This window comes from Rhinolophus ferrumequinum, chromosome 2 (assembly GCF_004115265.2).
Source record: "Rhinolophus ferrumequinum isolate MPI-CBG mRhiFer1 chromosome 2, mRhiFer1_v1.p, whole genome shotgun sequence".
In the NCBI taxonomy this organism is placed as follows: Eukaryota; Metazoa; Chordata; class Mammalia; order Chiroptera; family Rhinolophidae; genus Rhinolophus; species Rhinolophus ferrumequinum.
Genome location: NC_046285.1, coordinates 91,010,364 through 91,037,743, shown reverse-complemented (window position 1 = coordinate 91,037,743; position 27,380 = coordinate 91,010,364). Strand labels below are relative to the sequence as shown.

General features: G+C 32.7%; 1 pseudogene; it reads left to right on the top strand.

Moving 5' to 3' along the window:
* The first annotated feature begins 65 nt into the window (after positions 1-65).
* LOC117032950 (bisphosphoglycerate mutase-like) lies at positions 66-11,210 on the top strand (annotated as a pseudogene).
* Positions 11,211-27,380: the final 16,170 nt, after the last annotated feature.

Here is a 27,380-nt window from a genome sequence, read left to right as displayed (position 1 = left end):
TTGCTGTTGTTGTTTTCTGTCTTGTAAAGAATAGAAAGTTTAGCCCAATAAAGATATACGAAAGTATGGATTATTATCATGTAAGTTATTAAAAGTGTCAAAATAGCAGCCATAAAAAATATACCACAGGGGAAAATGTTAGTGATGGGATTTTTCAGCTCAGTAGGCATGTAAAGCCTATTTGTTTTAATAACATGTTTTAACACAGGCATGGAAGCATTTTGTAGCAACAGTCTTAATTTGTCTTTGGTCAAGCTATATTTCTAAATTTAAAAAGAACAATAATCAGAATACTTAAAACTAATTATGATAGTTCACATAATTGACTGTCCATTTTAAAATGCTAACCATCGTAATCACTGAATCTTTTCCATGCAACTACCTATAGCCTTACTAAGAATTGCCATTTATAACAATTTGGATAGCTTTATGCCATTCATTAAACATATTGTGCCCAGAACAGATATTTACTACTGTATATGTCATCTTGTACATTGATATATATTCATGTCAAAAACTAATATTTGAATCTAAGAGAAAATACTATGTTGATTAAATTGTTCCATGTCTATTAGCAATCAGTTGATCATCAAGGCCTATTAATGGAAAAAGTTCTCAATTTGGAAAATCATACAGTTCAGAAACTACACCAGAAAACAGAAAGTTAAAAGTATTTGTTATCAATTATTATAGGGATATAGTTCTCAGTGGAATAAATCTCTCAGGCAGTCTTTCAATAAAAGATAAAATGAAACCATTGCCCATACAATCACAGCCTTACTGGCCAAATAAAAACTCCAATCTGACACTAATTGAGACAAAATTTCATACTTATTTAATCTCCCATCGCCTGGAGCATTTCCACACTTACCTACCTGAATTTTAAATTCCCTAATGGTGAGTATTGTTTTCCCTTTTCCTTCTGATACCCTAATGTAGCCCCTTGCCTTGAAATGGAATTTTCTAAAGCATTTAGTTTGATTTTACTGTTTTAATAAGTCAATTCAAATTGTCTATGCTTATTCCCCTAAAGGTGTAAACAAGGTTATTAAATCACCAATTGAAAATCTTATCATTTTTATCATCTTATGATCTCAATGACTGATTTTTAAATGACAATCTCTGGCTTTTACGTTGAATTAATGGAAATTGTGATCTCTTAAAAAGGGAAACGTTTGAAAGGTCAATGAGCAGCCCCAATAGTGATACACAGACTTCCCTTCTGCTGTATTTTTCAAACACTTTGAACCCCTTGATCCTCAGTGACAGGGTGTGCAATCTTGTACAATGCCTTTTACATTGTTCCTTTCCATAATACCCCAAATCAGAAAGACAAAACCGAGAACAAGTAAGAATTTTACAGTGGCACCTTGGTTTTCGAACGTCTCCGTTGACCAATATTTCAGTTTACAAACGCCGTAAATTTTATGCATCTATTGTATTGTTAGATAGTAAAATTCATGCTAAATTTGCAGTTTTAGGGGCTGATTTTAAAGGAATGGAACAGATTAATCATTTTTCATTACTTTCTATGGGGAAACCGTGCCTTGATTTTTGAACGTTTCAGAACTCGAAAGGTCTTCCCAAACGGATTATTTTTGAAAACCGAGGTACCACTTTATTTCATGTAAACTTCCTCGAGGCATCTTTTTTCCACTTTCGCTCTCATAGATTGGGTTTTTCTCATAGGAGTGATTTTTGTCAAAAGGTTTTCTCTTCCATAAAGCATATTCACCTCTGCTCAGGCCTCCGATTTCTCAAGTATGGCTTCACTGATAATGCCTTTTGTCAAGCTCAGGTTCCCAGCTCTGTTTCTGTACCACTTTAAGATTTCATAGATAATGAAGCTGAGAGCTGAGGAATTTTCTTCACCATATACACAAAATAATGGTATGAGAGACTCACTAAGCTTTCTGGCTGAGTGTGTCTACTTTACAGCAGAATCAAAGAGCCCTCTGGCACTAACTGGCGAGAGCAAATTGTCAAATGTTAATGAATTTTGTGTTACCCAAAGTGGGAGTATTTACACCATGTGAATGTCCCCCTATTCTCTCAAAACTAGTTGTTGAATCACCACTGACACTGGCTATGGAAGTGTCCACTGTGTTTCTCTGAAAATAAGGCCTAACCAGACAATCAGCTCTAATGCAGCTTTTGGAGCAAAAATTAATATAAGACCCGGCCTTATAGAAGTCCAGGTCTTATATTATAGTAAAATAATACTGTGCCTTATGTTAATTTTTACTCCAAAAGACGCATTAGAACTGATTGTCCAGCAAGGCCTTATTTTTAGGGAAACACGTTATGTGGGGCAAGAATTTTAAGATTTCTAGAAGTCATTTTATCTAGCTGAGAGGATGTACTAGGCAACACCATAATTCTTTTTATTTATTTTTTAAATAAAGTTTATTGGGGTGACAATGGTTAATAAAGTTACATAGGTTTCAAGTGTACAATTCTCTAATACATCATCTATATATCACGTTGTGTGTTCATAATTCTCAGAGTTCTCAACAAGGAATCTTAGTCTGATTATTAATTTAATCACTACACTGAAGCCAATTCTTTGAAAAATTTTTTCTCATTGAGCAACTGTGGAAGACAAGCATTTTTATTTTTCAACCCAGCAGGTCCTGCTTGCAACTAAGAGGAGCTAGTTGGCACTTCCTTCATTCCACCTGGACAGTCATTAGCCAGACACATAGTCAATTAGGTAAATTTTCTATTTTTCTGAATTACCACAGGCAAACATGTTTGCCAATTTTTCTGCAACTAAGCAGCATGTGATGCTTTTTAAAAATCTAAACATGGATATTTTTTTTCTCACTGCTCTGCCAGCTTCTGCCTATGGTCTTCTCTCTGCCCCTTCTAGCTCAACCTGCCACGGAACCCCAAAGTGAGCACCACACATTGTATTCTTGCAACAGCACCAATTGCATTTATCCATTGCTATGTAACAAATCAACTCAAAACCTAAGTGGGTTAGAAAAACAATTACTTTGTTATTTCACAAGATTCTCTGAATTAGATGGGCGATTCTCAAACATGTGGCTGGAATGAAAGGTTTAAGATTGTTTGATGTACATCTTTAGCAGTGTCTTGGTTCTCTTCCATATAACCATCATTGTCTAGTAAAAGATTCAGCAAACTTTTTCTATGATGGGTCAGGTAGCAAACATGTTAGGCTTTGTGAGTTATATAGTCTCTGCTGGAGACTCTCCATTCTGTTATTGTAGTCTGAAAACAACTATGTATAACATGTAAATAAATTATGTTCCAATAAAACTTTATTTATAAAAACAGGTAGCAAGTCATGTGATATAGAGAGGCATGATTCTTTGTGGGCCATTAATTAAATAATCTACCAGAGATATTTATTTTTATAATTTTATTTAAATTATACTTTATGTAAATTATAGTTTTTAAGATCTCCACTGATATCTATTGCAACAGTTTTTATTCTGTATGTGTTTTAATGACAATTTTTACAAAATGGTAGTAGCTCATGTTAATATTCATTCATATATACAGAGGTTGCCGAAAAAAAGTGTACACATTTTAAGAAAGGAAAAATTGTAGTAAAATTGTAATACTCAATTATGTACCAATAACAAAAGATGAATACTAGTCATGTGTATACATTTCTTGGCACCCCAGTATTAAAAATTAATATGTACTTAATGTACTAATACATGTTTAATGTTAACTTTAAATTTATGTGGAAATTTATCATATTAAGGACTAAATTTAATTGATAACTTACTGTGAATCTTCATTGTCAAAATCCCAATATTATGTACAGTATAAAATTTAAATTTATGTTCATTAAATCTTTTAACTTTTTTTATTTTAAAGTGTCGACAGTATGATATTATGTTAATTATTACCTATAACAGGAGTTGGCAAGCTTGTTTGTGTGAGAAGGGCCGGAGAGTAAATATTTTAAAATTTGTGTAGTCTCTATTGAATGTTTTTTCTTTTTGTTTTGTTCTGTTTTATATTTTATAACCCTTTGCTAATATAAAAACAATTCTTAGATCTCAGGCCATACAAAACCAGGCTACAAAATAAATTTGCCTTGCAGTCTGTAGTTTACCCACCCATGTTAAAAAATAGTATGCTTCATCTTCATGTCTAGTGACCTCAATTTTAATCAATAAAGGAAGATCAATAGCCCCCTTACATTACAAATCATTTCTGTTTTATAAAAGAATACATACATATATCATCACTGTTTTACTTGAACTTTGGATGGATGTTTTTCTTGAAATGCTTATTTTACAGAATAATCCATTAAATAATGATTCATTTAAAGTGATATATTTTGCTCTAAATTGGAATCTGCAAAATGGTAACTTTAGATGAGTCTTTTTGAGTGTAAATTATTTACACTCTTTGTATGTCCTTACTACATTCCAGAGCCTTATCCCTGACACGTCACATAGTTGTGATAGTTACCTGTCCTGCATAGGCATTTGAATTTGCAATCCTGGTATAAATAGGGAATAATTCCTTGCTAAAAACAACTTAATGTCCTTCTATTTTTCTCTGAATAAAATCACACACCCAATTTACTTATTCCCCATCTGATCCCCTCCATGAGAAACTGTCTTAGGTTTCTGTTCATCCTCTCTGTTTTTGCCACATTGGAATTCCTTTAGTTTTTTTTTCTTTATTTTTTAATATATTTTAGTTTTTCTGATATGCAGCCTGCATTCCTCTTGTCTGTGAGAAGTCCTCTACACTTATTTTTTTCCTAGTTAAATTCTACTCTCCATATCTCTGCACAATCTCCACAATCTCTGAAATAGTTTCTAATAAGCCAGAGACTGTAAATAATAGTAATAGTTAATGATTAATAGCAATAATTAATGTTTGTATTGCCTAAGGATCAGACAGTGTTCTCAGCACTATAGTTGCATGAACTCATTTCATCCTAGTGAAATTCCTATATGGTTGAGAATATTATTATCCCTATTTTTCCTAAACTGAGGATAAAAAATTTTTAAAAAAAATGTAATAAATAGCTAAATTTATTTTCTCAATGTTGTAGGCTGTGATTCAAATTTTGAGCTAGAGGTCTGGTTGGGGGGCCCATGGACTTACCCCTACTGTTTCATCATCATCATCATCTTAGCAGCAGCAGCAGCAGCATTGTACTAAAAATACATACACACATACATACATACATAAATGACAACTAAAGAACTGTGGACCCTGAGAAAGAAGATACCTACTACCGTGTTTCCCCCAAAAATAAGACCTAGCCAGACCATCAGCTCTAATGCATCTTTTGGAGCAAAAATTAATATAAGACCAGGAATAATATAATATAATGTAATGTAACACAATGCAAAGCAACGCAACATAACATAACATAATATAATATAAATATCATGCCAGGTCTTATATTATATTAAAATAAGACCTGGTCTTATAATAATTTTTGCTCCAAAAGACGCATTAGAGCTGAAGGTCCGGCTAGGTCTTATTTTTGGGAAAACATGGTAAAAAGTGCTCGTAATGGCTAACTGGGCTGAAATTTTAAAAACAGATCCCAGTGTGCATTTCTACATGGGCATCTTACGCAAATCATACATAAGCAAGAAGACTGCACTGAAATGGCTATCTCCCACACTGTGAGCCAACCCTTATAAAGGAGTTCCTGGCATTATATTTCAACCAATAAGACTGAGGTTTTCCCTGTCCAGTCAGAGATGCAGAGCTATATACTGTCAGTACCTTCACTAACTAATCAGAGTAGCTCCATTTTGACCAATCAGGAGTGTGCCTTTTGGACCAATCAACCTGTGAGCATTTGGAGTCCTCATTTGAATGGACCAATCAGGGACCTAGGGGTGGGGACTTATGTCAATATAAGTCATCTCCCCTCTGGTTCAGAGAATGCACTCCCTTTCCACTGAAGGCTGAAAGCTATGTTTCTGGGGCTGGAGCTGAAATACTGAAATGAAATATCACCAGAGCAGAGTGGAGAAGTTCAATGCAGGCCAGAGTGGACTGGACTGAACCAGAGCAGGTAGAGCAGAGCAGAGCTGTTTAGCCAGAGAGGGCCTGACCCCAGGGCCGCATTGCCCCAGGCCCACTTCACAGCCATGCTGTTTCATAATTGTGCTATTATATAACACTGTTCACAGCTGTGCTGTTCTCACAATTGAGCTGTTTGTGCTAAATAAAGTTTCCCTCTTCACCATATCCCAAATTGGGGATTCTTATTGGCATTGAATTGGTGCCAACAATCATTAGTTGACAGAACTAACAATATTAAGAGATTACGATTTCATGGGCTCTATGTTAAATATACCAGGGGTGCTAAAAAATGTGTACATGTGACTTGTATTCATCTTTTGTTATCGGCATATATCAAGTATAACAATTTTAATGCATTTTTTTTTCCTTTCTTAAAATGTGTATACATTTTTTTGGCACCCTCTGTATTCATGTTTTCACTTCATGTTTACAAGCACACTCCAGAAACTGTGTTTTAGTAAAGGGGAAAAGTAATGATCCTTTGGGGTCTTAGTAGTTACTATTATTTTTTTTCTCAAAGACTTCAAATTTATATTGTTATAGGAAAACAAACAATTTGATCTTTGTTTTCTTTCTTACGTATAGTGATGTTTCGTTTCAATTCAAATAGCAACTAACACTAATATCCCATGTTAGATCTTACCCTCACCAATAACTGCACCATCTCTTAAATCTCAACTCCTTCACAGTAACCTAGAGAACCTTCAACTCCAGAAAAATATTTTCTTTACTTGCTCCATACATTTTCTTAACCAAATACTATTTGCTAAAGACAAGCCCATTTTAGAGCTGATAATTTCACCCAAATTTGTAGTCACAAATGCAACTTAACACTTGATACTTCTTATACTATATAGTATATCAAATAGTTCATCATTTGAAAATCGTTTTTTAGTTATGATGCATTGTAAACTCTAGAGCTGTTTGCTGGCCATGAATCACATCTATTTTACTTGATATTAGTTAAAACTAAATACTTTAACAATTAATTTTCTTTATTGTATTTGCCATATTACAAGTGTACAATTGCCTTATGTAACTAGTGGCTATCATATTAAACATTGAAGATTATAGAATATTCCTATCACTACAGAAAGTTTTACTGGATAGCACTGCTCTAGGATAAACACTATGTAACACTATGTAATAAATGTAGAAATTACAGTTAAAACCAGTAAAATATAATTTAGAAAGGAATACTTAGAAATTCTCAATTAAACCAAGGAATAAATATAATGAAAGTGAATGAGAACTCCATATTGAACACTACAAAACATTACTAAGATAATTTTCTTTAAAAAAATCTGAAGAATGAAAATAAATGCTGTGACATTTTCAGTGCAGAAGATTTAATGTAGCTTAGGAATCCATTTTTTATAAATTAAAATATAGATGTAATATCAATAAAGATACCATTATAGTTTGTTTTTTTGTTTGTTTGTTTTGTTTGTTTTTTGTTTTTGACAGCAAATAGAAAAGTGATGAGAACAAGCTTGCAAAGAAACAAACAATACCCAAGATCTTGGAAAAACGAAAAATGGAAAAGTTACACGTTTAATTAAAGTTACAAAAATCACAAAAGTGCAGTATTAGTGTAGGTATATATCAATGGATGAGAAGAGTTGAATAATCTAGAAATAAGAGGTACACATAAAGAATGCTTGATTTTTGGCACCCCTCATAACAAGATAACTACAGTGAGCTGTCAAACTCACCAATAATTTCCTATTGCTAAATCCTTATCTCATTTGACCCTTCATTCGTATTGTCCACAGTTGATCTACTGGTCTTTTTTGGTCATACTTCTACTTTAGCTAATCTGACCCCACACGCTCTCTTTTTCCCCACCTTTGGCTCTTCCTTCTCTCGTTACTTTTTGTTTTTCCTCACATCTACCTCTACTTTTCAAAATTTGCCCTCATCGTCAATACTGTGCTTCCTTTAATCTCTATATTCTATTTAGGTGATCTCTTCTATTTTTATGACTTTAAAATAATCCCTGTGAAAGTGACTATTGACTAGCATTTCCAGCCTAGATATTTAGAATCACAAGTATTATTGATTAATTGGCATATTTGGATGTCAGCCTGATATCTCAATATTTTAAAATACCTAAAAACGAACACTTGGGCCTCTCCTGAATAGACCTTCTCCCAAACTACATTATTACTCTAAATATATACACAGTTGCTCAATTGAGACAACCGGAAATCGTATTTGATTTCTCCATTTATTTCACTCGTTCAATTTATCCAGTACTCTTAGTTATAGATAGATAGATGATAAATAGATGATAGATAGAGAGATAGAGAGATAGATAGATAGATAGACAGATGATAGAATGATAGATATAAAGAGATAGGTAGATATTAGATAACATGTAGATCAATAGCTAGGTAAACGAATGAAGAAAGAGACATATTCATATTTTTGTATATAAAGTAATACATGTATCATAGTTTATCCAAAGTATTATTTATAGATAGTAAAGATATATTGTAGTAAAAACATTAAAATATTTTAGTAGCATTACATAGTTACTATATTTCATTGTCAATGAGGTTCAACTTAAAGATAATTAAATGTGATATATTTTAAATGTTAAGTTGAAATTATAAGCTATCATCAAGCACTAACCATAACCAATATAGTCAAAATGTAGTGTCACTGATTATGTATATTTTTAGAACAGGAAAAAATAATAAGGCATGCTTTAACATGGTTACATAAATATAGAGATACATCTCTAGCTTCATATTCTCAACACAGATTTATCTGTACATATATCTAATTCTGGATTAATGGAGTGATCTACTTGTTTTCTTAACAAATGCAATATGCCATGCAGTTAAGCATACTTGTAGCTCTTGATAACTAGAAACCATTTCAGATGAAAGACTTGAAAATAGTTTGGTGATATGAGAAGCAAGATAATTTCTGCTCAATAATGCAGAAAATAATGTCTATCATTACCATAAATTATTGACTAACACTTGAAGCACATTTCTTCACCCTCTAATTTATTAGTACGGTTTTCATGTTATGCCATGGTTAAATAGCATTAAGAAAATTGCTAGACTCCAGAACATAAAAATAGATTTAATTTATACCTGTGTTTGCTTTTGTTTAGTATGGTTGAGAATATGGAGCTATGCAATTATACTGTAGTACCAATTTCAATCGACTCAAATTATATAGGAAATAAAAGTTAACTTTTTCTGAAATTTAATTAAAGGTTTATAAAAAGTAGGGGAAATTCAAGGCCTGTTTTGTTTGATATATATTTTGGTCTCATTTGTCACGTAGAGAGTTACTCTTTCTCACATAAAAAGTAGAAAGAAAAAATAAATTATGAAACCAAAATGTATTGAAATTGCAAAAACATTTTATATGAAATAAAGTTAGACCATGTAGTAAAGGAAAGTTCCTTTATATCTTTGAAATACATAAGTTTGCAGGGAAAAGCATTAACAATTTCTGCTTTTATTTTTCAATTGTGCTACCATTAATTCATAGAAACATTTATCACATTAACAACTCATACTAATACTTTCATACTCATGTTTATATTTTCATGAACGATTTATAATAATCATTTGTAATTTCAATAATTCCTTCAAGAACTGTGATATTACCTGCAAATGTAATATGAATGAATGAATGAATGAATGAATGAATGATGTGTTTCCAAATCTGCCATGGATATGAAGTTTCCCAGTCTTAGTCTGGTACCAGCATTTCAGCTTCAATGCTCAAGCAGTAAACAGCTAAATGTCATGCGATAAATGCATATGGCAAATGAAATAGAGATATATGCTATGCAGATACTTCAAAGTCACAAAATTGGTAAGTGACAGTCAAGTTTTTAAATAAAACCATGACTGATTTAAACCCTTTGCCCTTTAAACACTATGGTATATTGTCTACATATTATATTGAAATTAATTTCAACACATTTTACCTAATAATCATACTTAAGACTAAACTAAGTTATTAAAATAAAAAATGGAGGATTTTTGATAGTTCTGGGACTTAAAATGAGATAGAATAGAGACAATGAATAAGTAGGTCTTATGAATTTATTAAGAAATTTACTCATATTTGTAAGCTTTTCAATTACTTGCACTAATTATGGGTGGTTGAATAAATAATCTATTATTTCTTTATCTTCATTTTGCTACCATGATATTGTCATGAAAACAGTATCTTCTGACCTTTATTTTGTATTGCTTTAAAAAGTCCTCTTGTCATAGTTGCACAATATTTCATCAGATTACTTTTGAAGAATTTTGAGAACAAGTTTTTCTACATGTCAAACTTACTTATGCATGTGCTACAAGAACCATTGCAAATTGGTCCATTGAAAGCCCTATGGAAGCTCAGCCAACAAACTAATTATGTTAAGACATGGAGAGGGTGCTTGGAATAAAAGGAATCATTTTTGTATCTGGATGGATCAGAAACTAGAGTGAAAGAATGGAGGAAGCATGGAACTGTGGGAAGCAACTGAAAGTGTTCAACTTTGAGTTTGATCTTGTATTCATATCCATCTTTAATCATTTCATCCACACAGCCTTGTTGATCCTGGAAGAATTGGGGCAGGAATGGGTTCTGACGCAAAGCTCATGACATCTAAATGAGCATCACTATGGAGCCTTGATTAGTGTCAACAGGGAGAAAATGGCTTTGAATCATGCTGAAGAACAAACGATTCTCTGGAAAATAAGCTACAATGTAACCTTGCAATCCATAGAGGACTCTCATCATTACTACCAGGAAATATACAATGGCCAGAGGTAAACAGTGCGCAGTGTACCTGTGGATCAGCTTAACAATCTGAAACCTTAAAAGATGTGCTTGAGAGACTCCTTCCTTTTTGGAATAAAAGGATTTCTACTGGAAGTGTTAATGGACAAAACCATTCTGATATCCGCTCGTGGAAATAGCTGTAGGGCACTTCTGAAACATCTTGAAGGTATCTCAGATGAAGACATTATCAACATTGCTCTTCTTACTGGAGTCCCCATTCTCTCGCACCTGGGTAAGAACCTGCCTCAACTGTTCTGGGTAACCAGGAAGCTATATAAGCAGTCACTAAGAAAGTAGAGGATCAAAGAAAAGTGAAAGGGGCTGAAAAGTTTATTTCCCGAGTACTGGATTGAAATAGCTGTAAATGGAGTAGCAAAACTAAACAAATGCTGAAAGTTAAAGTGTACCCTTGAGTATACACCTGAGTTACCTCTTTAAGAGTAGAGAATACAGCGCTACTATTTGTCACGTATAATGAATCAATTTATAAATCAACTTACTATTATAATCCATGTATATATATATATATACATGTATATATATATGTTATATATATATATATGTTTTATATATATATATGTACATTTGTTTTAAAATATGCCTTACTATTATAAATGTGCACCTGAAAATGTTACATTTTTCTAATGGCAACAGTTGTTTTTATAAATGTAATGAAGCTGCCGTAATATTCTTGAGGACAATGACAGAGAAAAGGAGACTGTGCTTTCAAGTTTAATAAATGCATCATTTGTTATGCTATTATCTTCATAGGTAGTATACAAAAGTTGGAACCTGGCTAGGGCAATCTGTGCATTTACACCAACTTGAAATGTTCCTCTGAAAGATGATTCCGATTCCTCTGAAAATCAGGTTACAGCTGCTGCTGTTGTTTTTGCATCTGCTGACCTGGAATTCCATCGCTGTAAGATCTACAGGGTTTGGTTATTATCATGCAAATGTTAACCCAGGGTAAAGGAGAATTATGCATACACAAAAACGTTTCATATATATATATATAGTATTCATATATATATAGTATTTTTAAAATTTATATATATACAAGTATATATTATAAAACATACAAATTATTAAATATACATATATATGTGTATATATATACACATTCATATGTATATAATTTTAAAGAGCTTTGTTTTAACCTCCCTGTGGGGGGGAAAAAAATATGAGAAGCAGCGTATTCAGCTTTCCTGGATTGTCTATTGTGAGCCCCAAATGCAGTACCTTTAGGCTGTCAGCCATAATTTTTGAATAAATCTTTAAGATGCCTTGATATGATTTTAAAAAGTTTTGAATGATGGTAAACATTATTGTAATATTTTCCAAAATATCCAATGAAGGATAAAGAGATCATACGTGGTCATTAGGTTTTCTGGATTTTGGCACTCATCTTCGCCATTGATCCTGTTTTCAAACAAGTTAAGTTCGGGAGGCGTTGTCAGATCCTTATCCAGAAGCAGGGAGAAGAGAGTGAGAATGATTGAGAGAATAACAAAAGGTAACATTTTCCAGAGGAGACACGTTATGGTAAAGGTGCCCTTATTTTTGAACTGCACTGCTGATTTTGAAGTCAGCATGAGTCATAAATGAAAGTATTTGGATATGTATTTCAAATGGAAATAAGTAATGTGGGAGGAAAAAAGGAATAGATACAAGGGAACTAGAAAATGTACTTGAAATAGCCTCATATCTCAGTTAGGCAAAAATCATATTGAAATGTAATCACTCTTAGTACTGAAAATATTTTACTGTACTTCATTGATCTATTGATATCCAAAGCAAATATACTTGTGTTATTTGCTACTTCCACTGTTATCAGCAGAATGGCAGCATTTTTATCACCATAGGGTTTGAAATGAAGACTCTGCCCCTTCTCCCCCTACATACTGAATCAGAATTTGCTTTTTACCAGGATCCCCTGCAGTGCACACACACATTAAAATTTGAGAAACACTTTCTGAAGTGCCTTGAGGGTCCTGTACTTGCATAAATGTAAAATTTCACTCTATGTGGTTATTTATACCATTGTTTTCATAACTTATGTGGATTAAGCTATACTTTGCACCTATAAAACCAAACAAAAATACAGCAGTGCCATGTTATTAGGGACATAGTTATCATTTGGTATGCTTATCAATTATAGATACAATTTAAATTATTTTCATGATATAAACCAAACATATACTTTCTATAAGCAGTTATAATCTTGGTATATGTCCCTGGCTTTAATTCATTTATGTATCAATTCATATGATACAATAAAATAATGCATATCATATAAAAGAAAAATAATCATGCCTAATGTATAATTAAAGAATTGATAGTAGAGAAGATTTAACACACATGTTTATGGAAGAGGTGAAAAATGCATGGTTATTGCTTAAAGATTTTTTTCGTCAAGTTATTCTGACTCATTTGCCCTTGGTGCCTGTACCTATATTGACCACAGGAATAAGTCAAACTTCACTCTGGCAGGGTGAATGATTTATAGTTTTCATCCTGAAATTTAATACCTGAAAGTGATTGCATTGTCACAATGAACCATTCTCAGACCATCCCTCTCATCGAATGCCATATACCGATTGTTTATTTTACAACAAAAGCCATTTAAAGTTTTGACTCAACTAATAACAGTTCTCTGAAACAGTGCATCTAGGAAGAACTATCTTCCGTGGAAACTATTAAGATCCGAGAGAAGGCCCTTATTTTAAAGCACTCTTTCTACTCTAGATACCAGATAGCTATTATTATTTCAGTGACTGCAATGCAAATGAACAAAATGTTAGTCCCATGTTCTCATCCCTTCCCCTCAGTAGAAAACAGTAAGTTCTCACAGTTGATATATTAGAGTGGATCAGTGATCACTTCCACACTAGAATATAATTTATCCAGGTACAGTCTCCCTAACTGAATATTCCTAGATAAATATGGTTTGCTTTGACATTGTGAAAAAAAAAAAGGAGTGAAGTTCAAAAATACAAACTTTATTATTCTTTTTCCAGCAAATACACTTCTGGGAGTACACGTCAAAAAGGTGTTTAAAAATGAAAACAGTCACTACCATCCATCCCAGTGGCTATCTTCCACTGCTTTGATTTTTATCAACTTCAACCATAGCAATAAACTTAAGCCACAGTTCAATTTAATTTTTTTTCCTAAAAGGTCTCCAATAAGCACTAAAAAACTCTTCTTAATGTCTTTTGGATTCACAGGATTTGAAAATAAAATTAACAATCATCAAACAACGCTTAAACAACATTAATTTGGCAAGAACCAATTAGCAGGTGGAGAGAATTGGAGGTAGGATGGGACTCTATAGAATTAGAACCCATTCTCATCCAGGGACACTGAGAACTGGGTGGTCCCTGCAAGCTGCAACCCATTAGTTTCAGGCTACAGAACATGCCTAGGTAAAGAAGTTACCTCATCTTCTTATCACCAAATCTACCCAACCCCTTAATCTGAATCCACTCTTGTCTGCCTCTTTTTGATGCTGTGGATGAAGTATCCCTGCTACTATAAAAGTCCACACTCTTGTGTTCTGTAATCACCATCCTCTAGTTGCATCTCAAAGACTACCTTTCATCACCAGTTTATTTCTCGACCTTTTCACCTTCATAAAAACATGTACCACATTCTCTTTAGCTACTGTCTCTATCTCTTTCCTTCTTTTTATAGCAATACTTCTTCAGGAAGGTCGATAATAAATGCTTATATTTCCCCCCTCCCTCACCTTTCAATATCATCAAGCCAGAATAAATTAGCCCTCCCTCCTCATTATTCCAATATATTTCTTGGTCATTGTCACCAATGACTTCCATATTGCAGTAGTCACTTCTGTGTTCTATTTACCTGACCCAAAAGTAGCATAGGATACCCCTCCTTTCTGAATAACTTGCTTGGATACCATAGCTCAATATTCCGTGTGTTAATTTCTATCCACACCACTAGTCACACATTCTAAACCATCTTTGCTACCTTCCACTCCATATTTTGATTGTAAAGTGCCTAAAGATTTGGACCTCAGCCTTAATGCATTTGATATTTACTCTACTCCTATTTAATTGTATGGAGATATGATTTTGCCTGCAATCTGTATGTCAGTGTGTCCCAAATGTATGTCTCCGGCCCTCACTGAACAGCACAGCCACGTGTCCTTCGCTCCATATTCAGTCGTACATCACACGGCTTCACATAAGCATGCCCACAATGAAGTTATTACTACCAATAAACTATTTCATCTCCCAAAATTCCTTATTTCAGAATTTGGCAGACATCTTCTCCGTGTTAAAGCACAGAAGTAGGGGTTAGCATTTATTGCTCTTTCTCTCATTTCCTTCATCTAATCCATCAGCAATACCTACAGCTCTCTCTTCCAAAATATATATTAATCATGTTCACTTTTTTTTCCCTCTCCCCTTACACTTGCTCTTGAATAAGCTATCGTCACTAATCTGGGCTATGCGGTAGCCTGCTAACCATCCTTCCAGCCTTCATATTATTCACATAGAAGTTAGAGGAACAATCAAACTATAAGATACATTTTATTATTTACCAAATCAAAACTCTATTACAATTCATTCAAATGCATTTATAATAAAATCAAAACTACTTTAGTCTATGCAGCCTAACATGTCCTGGCCCAAGACTTCATCTCTACAAATGTCTCACTGAGCTTCTTCTTTATAACTTTAAATCAGGGGTGTCCAAACTGCGGCCCACAGGCCAACTGCGGTCCGCAATCCATTGTTAATTGGCCCACAGCAAATTCAAAAAACATATTTAGTTTACTTAAATAAACCAGGTGAGACAATACGTACCTCACCTCAAGTGAGTGGCCCGGCTGTTTGTGTATTTTACCGCATAAGGCCCTAGGTGAAAAACATTGAAAAAAGTTTGGACACCCCTGCTCTAAATCATTCAGCTGCACTGCTTGTCCTTCTGTTTCTCAATTGTATTGACTTGGTTATCTCTTTAGGGTCATCGTCCTAGTATGTCTCCTTCCTCAGAAGTTATTCTGTTTCAGTAGCTACTTCCTTATGACAATTGTTTAAATGCTACCTTCTCCAGTTGTCCATCCCTGACCATCCAATATAGAATAGTTATCAGTTCTCTCTGCAGCCATTATTTGTTTCCATGTATCATAGTATTATAATAACTGGGGCAATTATAATAACCCAATCATTTAATTTGCACATTGTCTCTGTTAACTAGATGGTAATATCCAAGAGAAGACTAATTTTCTTTTGTTTTGTATGTGGTTGTATCCCAAGTGCTTAAAAAAAAAAAATAAAACCTCAGCACGTACTTAGTGAACTATGGATATTAACTGAATAATTCAACAGGATACGCTCAGTATTCAAGCCACATATGCTATTATTTTGAGTACACACTAGCCTATAGATGAAGGATTTAAATTTATCCAGCTATGAGCAGCTATGGAGTTCAGAAGTAACGAAAATCAGATAAATAACTCTCCAGTTGGTATAAATTTTCTACGTAGCATGCATATTCAAGTAATATGACGAGTCATCTTTTCTTTGGATGCAAATGTTACTAGGCTCAAGTTCTACTCCCCTGGTAGTGAGGAATCCAATCTCAGTCGAGTTTTCTGAGTCCTTTCCTACAGCTGTAGAAAAAAGAAATAGCTAGAGAATTTGAGTTCCCTGGGACTTTATAATGGTCAACTTCATTCCGGTCTTATTGCAGCTTCTTGACAAATATTGGGCACTGGAAGCTTAGGTACATAGGAGCTGTCCATCACAATTGTCTTCTCCATCAAGTGTAGGTTCAAAAACAAAACTAGGTGGTGGGCATATTTTCCCATTTTGTAGAATTTTCAATTTTAAGCTATGCAACACGAAAGCTATTAGTAACTCCTAAATCTATGTCCTGGTACCCCAACACCTTGGCTTAGCCACTGTTTCTAGGTAACAGAGAAGAAAAGAATCAACATGTACCTCATTATTTTATATTCCTAGAGCAGAAAGATACACACAGTGACATCTATATAAATTACCTTGTTTTAATTATGTATTTTAAATGTCTGGATGCAACATCCAATACAATTTGGGTTAAAAAGCATGAAATTCCTAGTGTTGCCTGTTCATAATCATCTTCTTCTCATTCTTCATTGTCAAAATGTTAATGCCCTGTTCTTTGATATGTATGTTTACCAGTTTTATTTTTACAATTAGTACAGTACTGATTCATTCTTAAGTGGTGAAAACTGTCATCTCGAACTTTCTCTCCAAGTGCTTATTTATTGTGTATGAACATGGACTAGAAAATCGCCAGGCTTTATTCAGGCTGCTGCTAGTACATCTCCTGCAGGGGCCAGTGACCTGTGAAAAGCAGTTAACCAATGAATAGCGATGGTCTAGGATATTAGGGACCATTTCAAGTTATCACTCAAACTAGGAACTATGTTCTCTTCTAGCCAAAAGCCAAAGAGGCTCAGCAAAGACTTCCAGTTCCTACCCAAAACCCTTGCCGAAGAAAAAGATGATCCCTCTAAGCATCTGGGGCAGACATTAGTAGAAGTTTACATGAATGCAGGCATCACATGTGCCTAGAAGGATATCTGGTACATGGCAGACATGTAAATAACATACATTCAGTAAATGAGTGTGTGGATCAGCAAATGAATAAGGAGAACCATCTCCAGCATTTATAGAAATCGGTACAATAGGAAAAAATTGAGCAGAAAATATGAAGTACAAATAAACAGCTTAAGATCATTGTAGGTGTGTGCGTGTGTGTGTGTGTGTGTGTGTATGTATGTTTTGTATGTGGCTTTGCTTACTAGTCCACTAGTAACTACTCCATGTTCTTCTTATCTTCCATAAGACTCCCCTGTTTAGGAAACCCCCATATGCTGTCCATTTATCTTATTTGTTTCTATTCGTTTTCATATAAAGTTATTTTTTTTTAGTTTTATTTTTTATATAATTATATAATTTCTTTCAGAGGGTTACTGATAAAATTTATTTAAACAAAGATTGTGCGTGCAATAGTCCTGAAAACCTCAGAAAAATAAGTTTAAGTGTTTTAAATACCCTTAAAATTGGACCTAAAATACAATAAACTCCATGAATGATTTATATCTCTTGTCAACTTTAAATATATATACTACCCCAGATACCTTGTGGACTTACTTATGTAATGATATAATTGTTAAATATATCTATATATGCATACCTAAGTAATATGTTTCACCCTTCAGTATTAAAGTTTAGCGACTTTTCCTTAGTAATTTTATGGAAATAATGATTGTTGTATTAATCACTTGGAAGGAAGATGCCATATAATCAGTGAAATGAAAATAGTTGCATTATAAATATAAAGCTTTTAGAAAGTAAAACAAATACTATGGTTTAAACTATGTTCAGAGCCAAAACTAATGTAGACTTTTATTTACTTTTTAGTAATTTCCTTTTCATCTATTCAAAGAGACATGCATTATTTGTTATCTTAATGGCATCTTTGGAACACTGTGAATCACTGTCTATCCTTATTAAATCTATTTTCACTTAGTGTTTTATCTAACTCTTAGAGAAATTGATGGGTATGATTAACAACTTAATAATAGCATTTTGTGGATATATTAGATATAGTAAAGAGAGGTCAAGACTGTTTAGTAAGCAATAGAAACAAAGAGAAAAACCATCACAATTCAAGATGAAGGGAAACTGTGAGGAAACAAGATTTGCTTTATTAAATGCTGAAATGACAGAGATAAGTTACTGAAAAAATAAGCTCATGTTTTTATACATAAAATATTGATTCATATCATTCTATTCTTAATAAAAATAGTTAAATTATATATTCATAATGAATTTTAGAACATTTATGGATTTACAGAATGACAGCCAAAGTAGTATAGAGAGATCCTCTGTATCCCACACCCAGCTTCTATCATCTTATATTATCATGGTGTATTTGTCAAAATTAACAAATTGGTATTGATGTATTATTTTTAAATAAGGATTATATTCAGATTTCCCTATTTTTCCCTGAGGTTTTTTTTTTTTTTTTTTTCTTTTGGTAAACAAGTCTCCTTGGGCTTCCTATGGCTGTGACCGTCTCAGACATTCTTTTTTCTTTTAATGACATTCACAGTTTTGAGTGCTGTTGTGGTATTTTGCAGAATGTCTCTCATTCAAAATTCGTCTGATGTATTTCTCATGATTAGACTGCAGTAGTGTTCCTTTGGGGAGGAATTCCACAGAGATAAAGTGTAATTCTTATCATATTGAGTGCATATTATAAACAGTCTGATAATTCCAACATCCCTGCCATGTCTGGTTCTGATGCTTGCTTTATCTCTGCAAATTATGTTGTTTGCCTTTTGGTATGCCATGTGATTTTCTTTTTTTTTTTTCCTTGATAGTTGAACATGGTGTACTAGGTAAAAGGAACTGCTGTAAGTCGTTTTTGGTAATGTGATGCTGAAGTGGACAGGAAGGGGAAGCATTCTACAGTCCCATGGCAGGTCTTTGTCATAGTGAGCCTGTATCTCTGGACTGTGAACTTCACAAGTGTTTCTCATTTTTTATCCCCCACCCCTTGCTCCACCCTTAGCTAAGACCAGATGACTAGAGTGCATTGAAGTTGGGTGTTTCCATTTCAAAGTCAGTTAGATTTTCTAATACCCCAGGACATTAGGCTCTGGTTAATTAGTTTCTGAGAGTAGTCCTGCTTAAGAACATAGTGCTCTGGGGTAATTGAAAAGGGTTCCTTTTCTCCTCTCCTGCAGGAAAAGGAGAGGATGTCTCTTAGATATTTATTATGGGAATCTGGTTCCTGGAGGAACATCTGAAGCTCCTAGATGAAAATCTCATAATATTGTGAGGGCTCCCCTGTAACGGGGTCCCCCTGGAATTTTTAACTCTCAGACTTGTTCACAACAAGGCTCCAGAGATACAACTCCAGTTTTGTTTTTCCTGTCCCACCATTGATTCCCCAGGTAATTTCCCTTTGTGAGTCTCTTTACTGGTAAGCTGTGACTTCCTGTGGTTGCCTATTTGTCTCTCCAGTCTTGGGAGCAGAGGTTTGCCCTATCCTCTCGTCTCTTAATGATCCAAGAAAAGTTTTATTTTTTAAGTCTGTTCAGCATTTTTCTCATTGTTAGGGTGGAGTGGTGACTTCCAAACTCCTTACCTGAGGAGCTGGAAATGGAAATCTCTTAAATTATTTTATACATTGGGTTTGCTGACCTAAAAATAAAAGGCCAAAGTGAGAAGAAATAAGCATTTATTTGAGATCAGAAAGAATTGCAATTCTGGGAAGCACTGATACAGACAGAAATCCAAATAGTGTTCCAATTAGGTAATGAAGGCAAGGGATATTTATGAGAAAGGGAAGGGAAATCATAAGTCAAGGGAGGGATTTCTATAGGGACAAAATAACTGTTTGCTTTATTTTTACAGGTGATGCTAATTCTAAAGAATGTCTTTAATTTTCAGTCCTGTGCTCAGGATGTCTTCTTTCTTGTTAGCTTTGCAAACAGTTGTTTGGAATAAAATGTTGCTTTGGCCCAGTCCGAAGGTTATTTTGCCTATACATTTGTTCAAATGTCCCAAAGGTTTGAAGAGTAAGACACGCAAGGCAATTCCTCTAGGATGGCAGCTCCCACTCGTATTTGAAGTGGTTCTGTTTATATTATTTTTCAAAGATTATAATCTAATAAACTTTATTTTGTTCTAATTTTACCAGCTTTCGGGAGATCTTTCAGTTTAGTTCTTGGATCCTTTTGACATATTCTATTTCCATTTTTTTTTCTTTCTTTTTAACCTTTTATTACTTTCTGGCACTACAAGGACATTTTCTAGATCATCCTGCAGATCAAGTTATCCAAAACCTAGACTCAATAGTTGTTCCAAGGATCTTTAGTTCCTTTCATTGGAGAATAGTATTAGAAACCAAGATCTGGGTGCCAGCTGCGCTCATTGCTACAAGAGCACTTTCTATGTCTACACCACCTGTGGCACCATCTAGGTCGACATTACGCTAAAAGGAGTTCAATATAATTTGGCGTTTCCAACTTTAATCCATTAACACATATTAGGTTGGTGCAACAGTAACTATGGTTTAAAAGGTTAAAAAATAATTGCAAAAACCACAGTTACTTTTGCATCAACCTAATAGATCCTTTTAGCCTCTTATTCTTGTTTTCTGTAAACTCCCACTCCAACAGCGAGAATCCTGGTCTCACCATCTACCATCCATTTACTGAATTATTGAATCCCAATATATATGTACAGTACATTCAGAATAGTTACCCTGTACCCCATGGAGGACAACACTATTTGGTACTTATGTGCCATTTGATTGCCTTTAGTCTTATAGACTCCATTCATTTCCTAGTTGGTTATATCATCACTTTATGGCCCTACTGAAGTTGTAAAATCATTTTCTTGTAAAATCTTTAGATTTTTATTTTTACATTCTTCATTCCATTTTCAGATCCCTGAACTCTACATAATTTTTGTAAAATCTGCATTCATTAAGGTTCCTCTTTGGAATGTAGGTTTTTAGGTAGTCACAAATACTTATTGTGTTGCATTCAGGATGATAATATCATACTGAATAGTTTTGTCGCCTTAAATATCCTCCTATGCTTCAACTATTCATTTCATTCTCCCTGAATCTGAAGAAACCATTGATCTGTTTAATATTTTGATAGATTTTGTTTTTTGTTTTTTTTCTCCCAGAAATGCATATAATTCAAATCACATACTATAAACCTTTTTCAGACTGGCTTTTCTTACTTAACAATATGTATTTAAGTTTAATGCATCTATTTTTATGGTTTGATATATTTTTTAATCACTAAATAATATTCTGCATAGATTTACTGCAGTTTGTTATCCATTAACATATTAAGGTATATTTTGGTTCCTTCTAGTTTTTGGTAATTATGAATTAGCTGCTATCTGTGAGCAGGTATTTGTGGACACAAGTATTCACTTCACTTGTGTAAATACCTCTGAGCTTGATTGCTGGATTATATGGTAAAACTATATTTAGTCTTGTAAGAAACTGCCTAAATGTGTTGCAGTGTGCTTTACCCTTTTGTATTACCTCCAGTTATTAATGAGAGTTCATTGTCTGCATTATAGTCAGTCTTTGGGTTTTAGTCCTTTTAATAGGTATGTAATGGTATGTCATTGTGGTTTAAATTTGTATTTTTCTAGTAATGTGATATTGAGCATCTTTTTATATACTGCTTTGTGATCAGCATGTTTTCTTGGATGGTGTTTGTTCAGAACTTTAGCCCATTTTTATTTTTTTTTTACTTATTGTTTTTTTTTACTTATTGTTTGTTTTCCTAATGTTTAGTTTAATTTTTCTTTATAGTTTGAATACAAAGTTATTTTTTTTCAGATATGCATTGGCAAATAATTTCTCTCAGTCTGTTGGTTGTTTTCTAAAATCCTTTTAATAGTGTCTTTTGCCGATATATTTTAAATTTTAGTAAAGTCAAATACCAGATTTTTTTGACAAATTGTGCTATTGATGTTGTATTTAAAAACTCATTACTAAACTAGAGGTCACATACATTTTCTGTATGTTTATTGAATAAATTTTATAATTAGTTCTATAAGCTGTTTTGAGTTATTTTTTTGTGAAAGTTGTAAGGTCTGTAAGTTTTTTGTTGTTGCTGTTTTTTGTTTGTTTGTTTGTTTGTTTGTTTGTTTTTTTATGTGGATGTCCAGTTATACTCGTGCTTACTATTTACAATACTATTATTTGTCATTGACTCATCATTGTTCCTGTTCAAAATCAGTTGGCTATTATAATGTAGGTCAATTGCTCACCTCTTTATATCATTTCATTGATCTAGGTGTTTATTCTTTTGCCTATACAATCCTTTATTGATTTCTATAGCATTAAAATCTTGAAATCAGGTAATATGAGCCCTCTAAATTTGTTTTTGTTCTGTAGTATCATGTTATCTCTTCTAGGTCTTTGCTTTTTCACATGAATTTAGAATCAGTTTTTTAACATCCACAAAATAGCTTATTAGGATTTTGACTGGGATTACATTTAATCTATAGATCAAATTGGAAGGAATTGACACCTTGTTAATATTTTTAAAATGGGAAAAAGATTAGAACAGATCTGAATAGGTCTGAACTATGGATATAATAAATGAACACAGTAAGAAAAATGAAACATTAATGTGCAAAGGTTAAGTAACTTCTTATATACTGGAAATGAAGTATTAGGATTTGAAAATAAGGAAAACACACTACCATTTGTAAAAACACAAGTTCAAAGTGAAATATTTTGGCCTACATTTAACAAATAGCTACAGTAACTATATGTAGAAAATTATAAAGCGAAAAATTTGAAGATGATTTATATAAATGGGAAGATATTTTGTGTTTATGGATTGGAAAATATAATATTTAATTATCATTTGGTTACATTGATTATCCTTGTTATATTGATTGTTATCCTGTTTTCAATTTCACTGATTCTGTCTTAATTTTGTTTTTGCTTGCTTTAGACTTCAATCACTCATTTTCTTCAGTTTCCTATTTATGTACTCTGCCACGATTTAGTGGATATGTTATGTACATGTAAATTAGATCAAGTTGACAGCACACTTCAGCCTCACAATTCAGGCCAACCATACCCTTAATGACTTTCTATGTCCTTGATTTATCAATTATTAACAGAGGACTATTGATGTCATCACCTAAAGTAGTGAATTTTATATGTCTAACTTCAGTTCTATCATTTTGCTCCATATATCTGAATATCTAGTTGCTGAAATAAACAAGTTTAGCATTGCTACAAATTCTTAGATAATTAACATATATCATTTTGAAGTGCCCTTCTGTATCACTGTTAATTTTCCTTGTTTGGAAATCTGATTTTTTGAAATTAATAAAGCTAATCCATATTCCATTTGATCATTGTTAGCATGGTATGTCTTTCTCTATCCCTTTACTGTTCACCTATCTGAATCTAAATGTCATATATATGTAAAAAATGTTAGGCTTCCTTATTTTATGTACTTTGACAGTCTTTGTTCATGTAAAAATGTTTATTTTTACATTTGAACTAATATTGACCGATTTGTAACTATATTCTGTTTGTTGCCAAAGACTTATTTTCCTGCCTTCTCAGGTTTTAATTTTGCTTTCAGGTTTTATTTTGCTTCCTGTTTAGTTCAAGAAATGTATGACAGAAATAGTCTAATTCCTTCCTCCCACCCCTTATTATATTGTTGCAATTCATTTTGCTTATCCATACGCTGTAGTCAATTTATACATTGTTGTTATTATTACTTTAAGTAAAGTTATTCTTTGGATAAATGAAAAACAAGACAAACAAGGTATTTTCCCCTTTATTCCTCTCCAATACTCTTTCTTTATTTATATATAAATTTCTCACTTCTAGTTGTTCTTGTACTTAAAGAAAATAATTAACTAGACTTACAAGTTAGGTCTACTGGCAATTAATTCCATCAGTTTTTGTTTCCTGAGAATGTCTTTAATTTTCCTTCATTTTTGAAGGACAGTTTATCTGCATGTAGAATTGTAGATTGGTAGATTTTTCTTTCAACACAAAATACTCCAGTTCTTTCTCCTTTTGCTTGTACAACTTAAAGTCTATGGTGACTTTTATACTTGTTCCTGTTTTCTATAGGTAATTTCGATTATTTGTTTTTAATATTTCTTTGTTTTTTTCAATGTTCCCTCTTTGTTTGAATTTCCACACTTTGAATAATATATGCTTAGATGTAGGATTTATTATTTTTTTCGGGGGTGGGGTATGGGATAGTTAGTATATATTTTCAACTAATCCGCTTGGTCTTCTCTGAGCTTTCAGATTGGTTTGGTATCTCTCAGTGTTTTCAAATAGCCCGTATCCATTATTACTTCAAATATTTTTTTCTGCCACATTTTCTTTCTGCTGCTTCTTTTTCACTATCTCAAGTATATACAACTTTTGATATTCCTCTTTTCTTCAAAGTTCTGTTCTCTTTCTTCCATTATTTTTCTCTTTGCACTTTTGTTTAAAAAGTTTCTCTTGGCCTGTCTTCATGCTTGCTAATTATTTTCTTAGCTGTGTCCAGCCTACTGATGAGCCCATTAAAAACCTTCTTCATATCTGTTATATTGCTTTTGATTCCTAGCATTTCTTTTTGATTCTGTCTTAGAATTTTTATCTATTTATATTGCCCATCTGTTTTTGTATGCTGTTCTTAACATTTTAATTACAGTTATTTTAAAATCCCAGTCTGATAACTCAAATATTGTGTCAACCGGAGTCTGGTTTTGCTTGTCTCTTCAGAAAATTTTTTCTTCCCTTTTGGTGTACCTTGTATTTTTGTTGCTGTTGTTATTAAAAACCAAACCTGATTTATCCAGTATTAGAAACTAAGGTAAATAGGCCTCTATTGTGAGGATTTATATCAATTTGTGTAACAGTAATAATTGTTTATTATTTGCTTTATAAATAGATTTGTCACCATTATTCATTAAAAGAAGTACAAATGAAAAATGGTGACAAACCTATTTTATGCATGTATTTGCCATTCATATATCTTCTTTTGTGAAGTAACTATTCGAATATTTTCTCATTATCTTATTTATATTATTATTATTGATATATAAATTCATTTTCAGATATGTGTTTTTAAAATATTTTTCTATTATTTGACTCTTTTTGACTTTTAAACACTGCTATTAAAAAAAAGAATTTTTATGATTTTTGTGAAGTTCAACTTAAAATTTGTTTTAGGACTTGTGGATTTTGTGTCTTATCTAAAAATATATATATTTGCTAAACTAAAGTTGAAAAGGATTTTCTTCCATGTTTTCATCCATGTGTTCTCATTCTCTCTCTCTCTCTCTCTCTCTCTCTCTCTCTCTCTCTCTCTCTCTCTCTCTCTCTTTCTCTGTCTCTCTTTTATTGAGATTTATTTATATTTGACATCTTAGTTTCAGGTGTACATATAATGATTCAATGTTTGCGTATTTCATCCATATGTTTTCCATTTTTAGTTATTTCTTTTAGATCTATGACTCATTTTGACTTCTTTTTTTTTTTTTTACTTAATGTGAGTTATGGGTTGAGATTATTTTTGTTTCTCTCTGAATACAAAATTATTTCAGAAATAAAAACACTATTTAAAAGAAAAATGAATTGTCATGACCTTAGTTGTAAATCAATGGGCTACTTATGAATGGCTTCATTTCTATCTAGTCTATTCCATTTCTTGAATCCATGTGTCTGTGCTTTTACCATATAACACAGTAGTAATAATTACATAGTATCTCTTAATATATTAAAAATCAAATTTTTTTAACTATTCGAGTTTCCATTTTTCATTTTACATTTTCAAAGCTTCTTGATTTTTACCAAAAAAAAGATGACAGATATATTTTCTTATTTCCTAGTGTTTGTTTTTAACCTTTGTTTTTACAATAATATTCACATATTTTTTAAATGTAGCTTGATGAGTTTTAGCATATGTAGTTAGTGAACATATACATTAGTACTAGAAGATTTCTTGTGACTCAACCTCTTTACAATCCATCCCTCTCTTCCATATTTAGACTCCAGGAAAGCACATATCTGTTTTCTGATACTATAGATTCAATGTTATTTTGAAGGATATTATGTAAATTTAATTGTACAGTACATGCCTTTTTTAGCTTTATAAAATCTCAACATAACTACTTTGAGATTTATCCTTGTTGTATGTATCACTAGTTGATTCTCTTTAGTTGCTGAGTAGTAGTTCATTGTAAGATAAACCATAATTAGTTTGGCTATTTTCAGGTGTTTGCTTTTACAAAAAAAGCTGCAATAAACCATGCATTCATTTATCTTGCATAAACATCTAGAATGTAATAACTAAGTGATCTGGTAGATGGATATTTAAATTTCTAAGTAACTGTAAAATTGTCTTCTGAAGTATTTGGAAGAACCATCCACACAGTAAATGACTATAGAATTGCTCCACATCCTTGTTGACAGTTGCTACAGACAGTCATTTTACATTTTTTTTTTCATTCTGAAGGTTTTAAGTGGTATGCTATTGTGATTTTATTTTGCACTATCCTAAAGACTTATTCTGTTGAACAGTTTTTCACTGGATGAATTGCCATCCATATATCTTCTTTGGTAAAGTGTTAAATTTTTTTCCACTTTTTAATTGGGGTTTTATAACTTCTTATTGAGTTGAAAGATATTTAAATATATATTATAGATACAAGACTTACATCACATATATATTTTGCAAATAGTCTCTACCATTCTGTGAAAATTCTATGCACAATGAAAATACTTTTCTCCTTAAATGAACGAGATATATGTTTATTTTATAGAAACAAAACCTGAGATGATTTGTTACCAGCAGATAGGAATTGGGAGCACATGATTTAAAGTTCTCACATTATAATTGAAAAAATTATCTAAGGTTAGTTGAAGATAAAGTTTGATTAATAACGTACTTATCTCCCAAGTATCTCTACAAT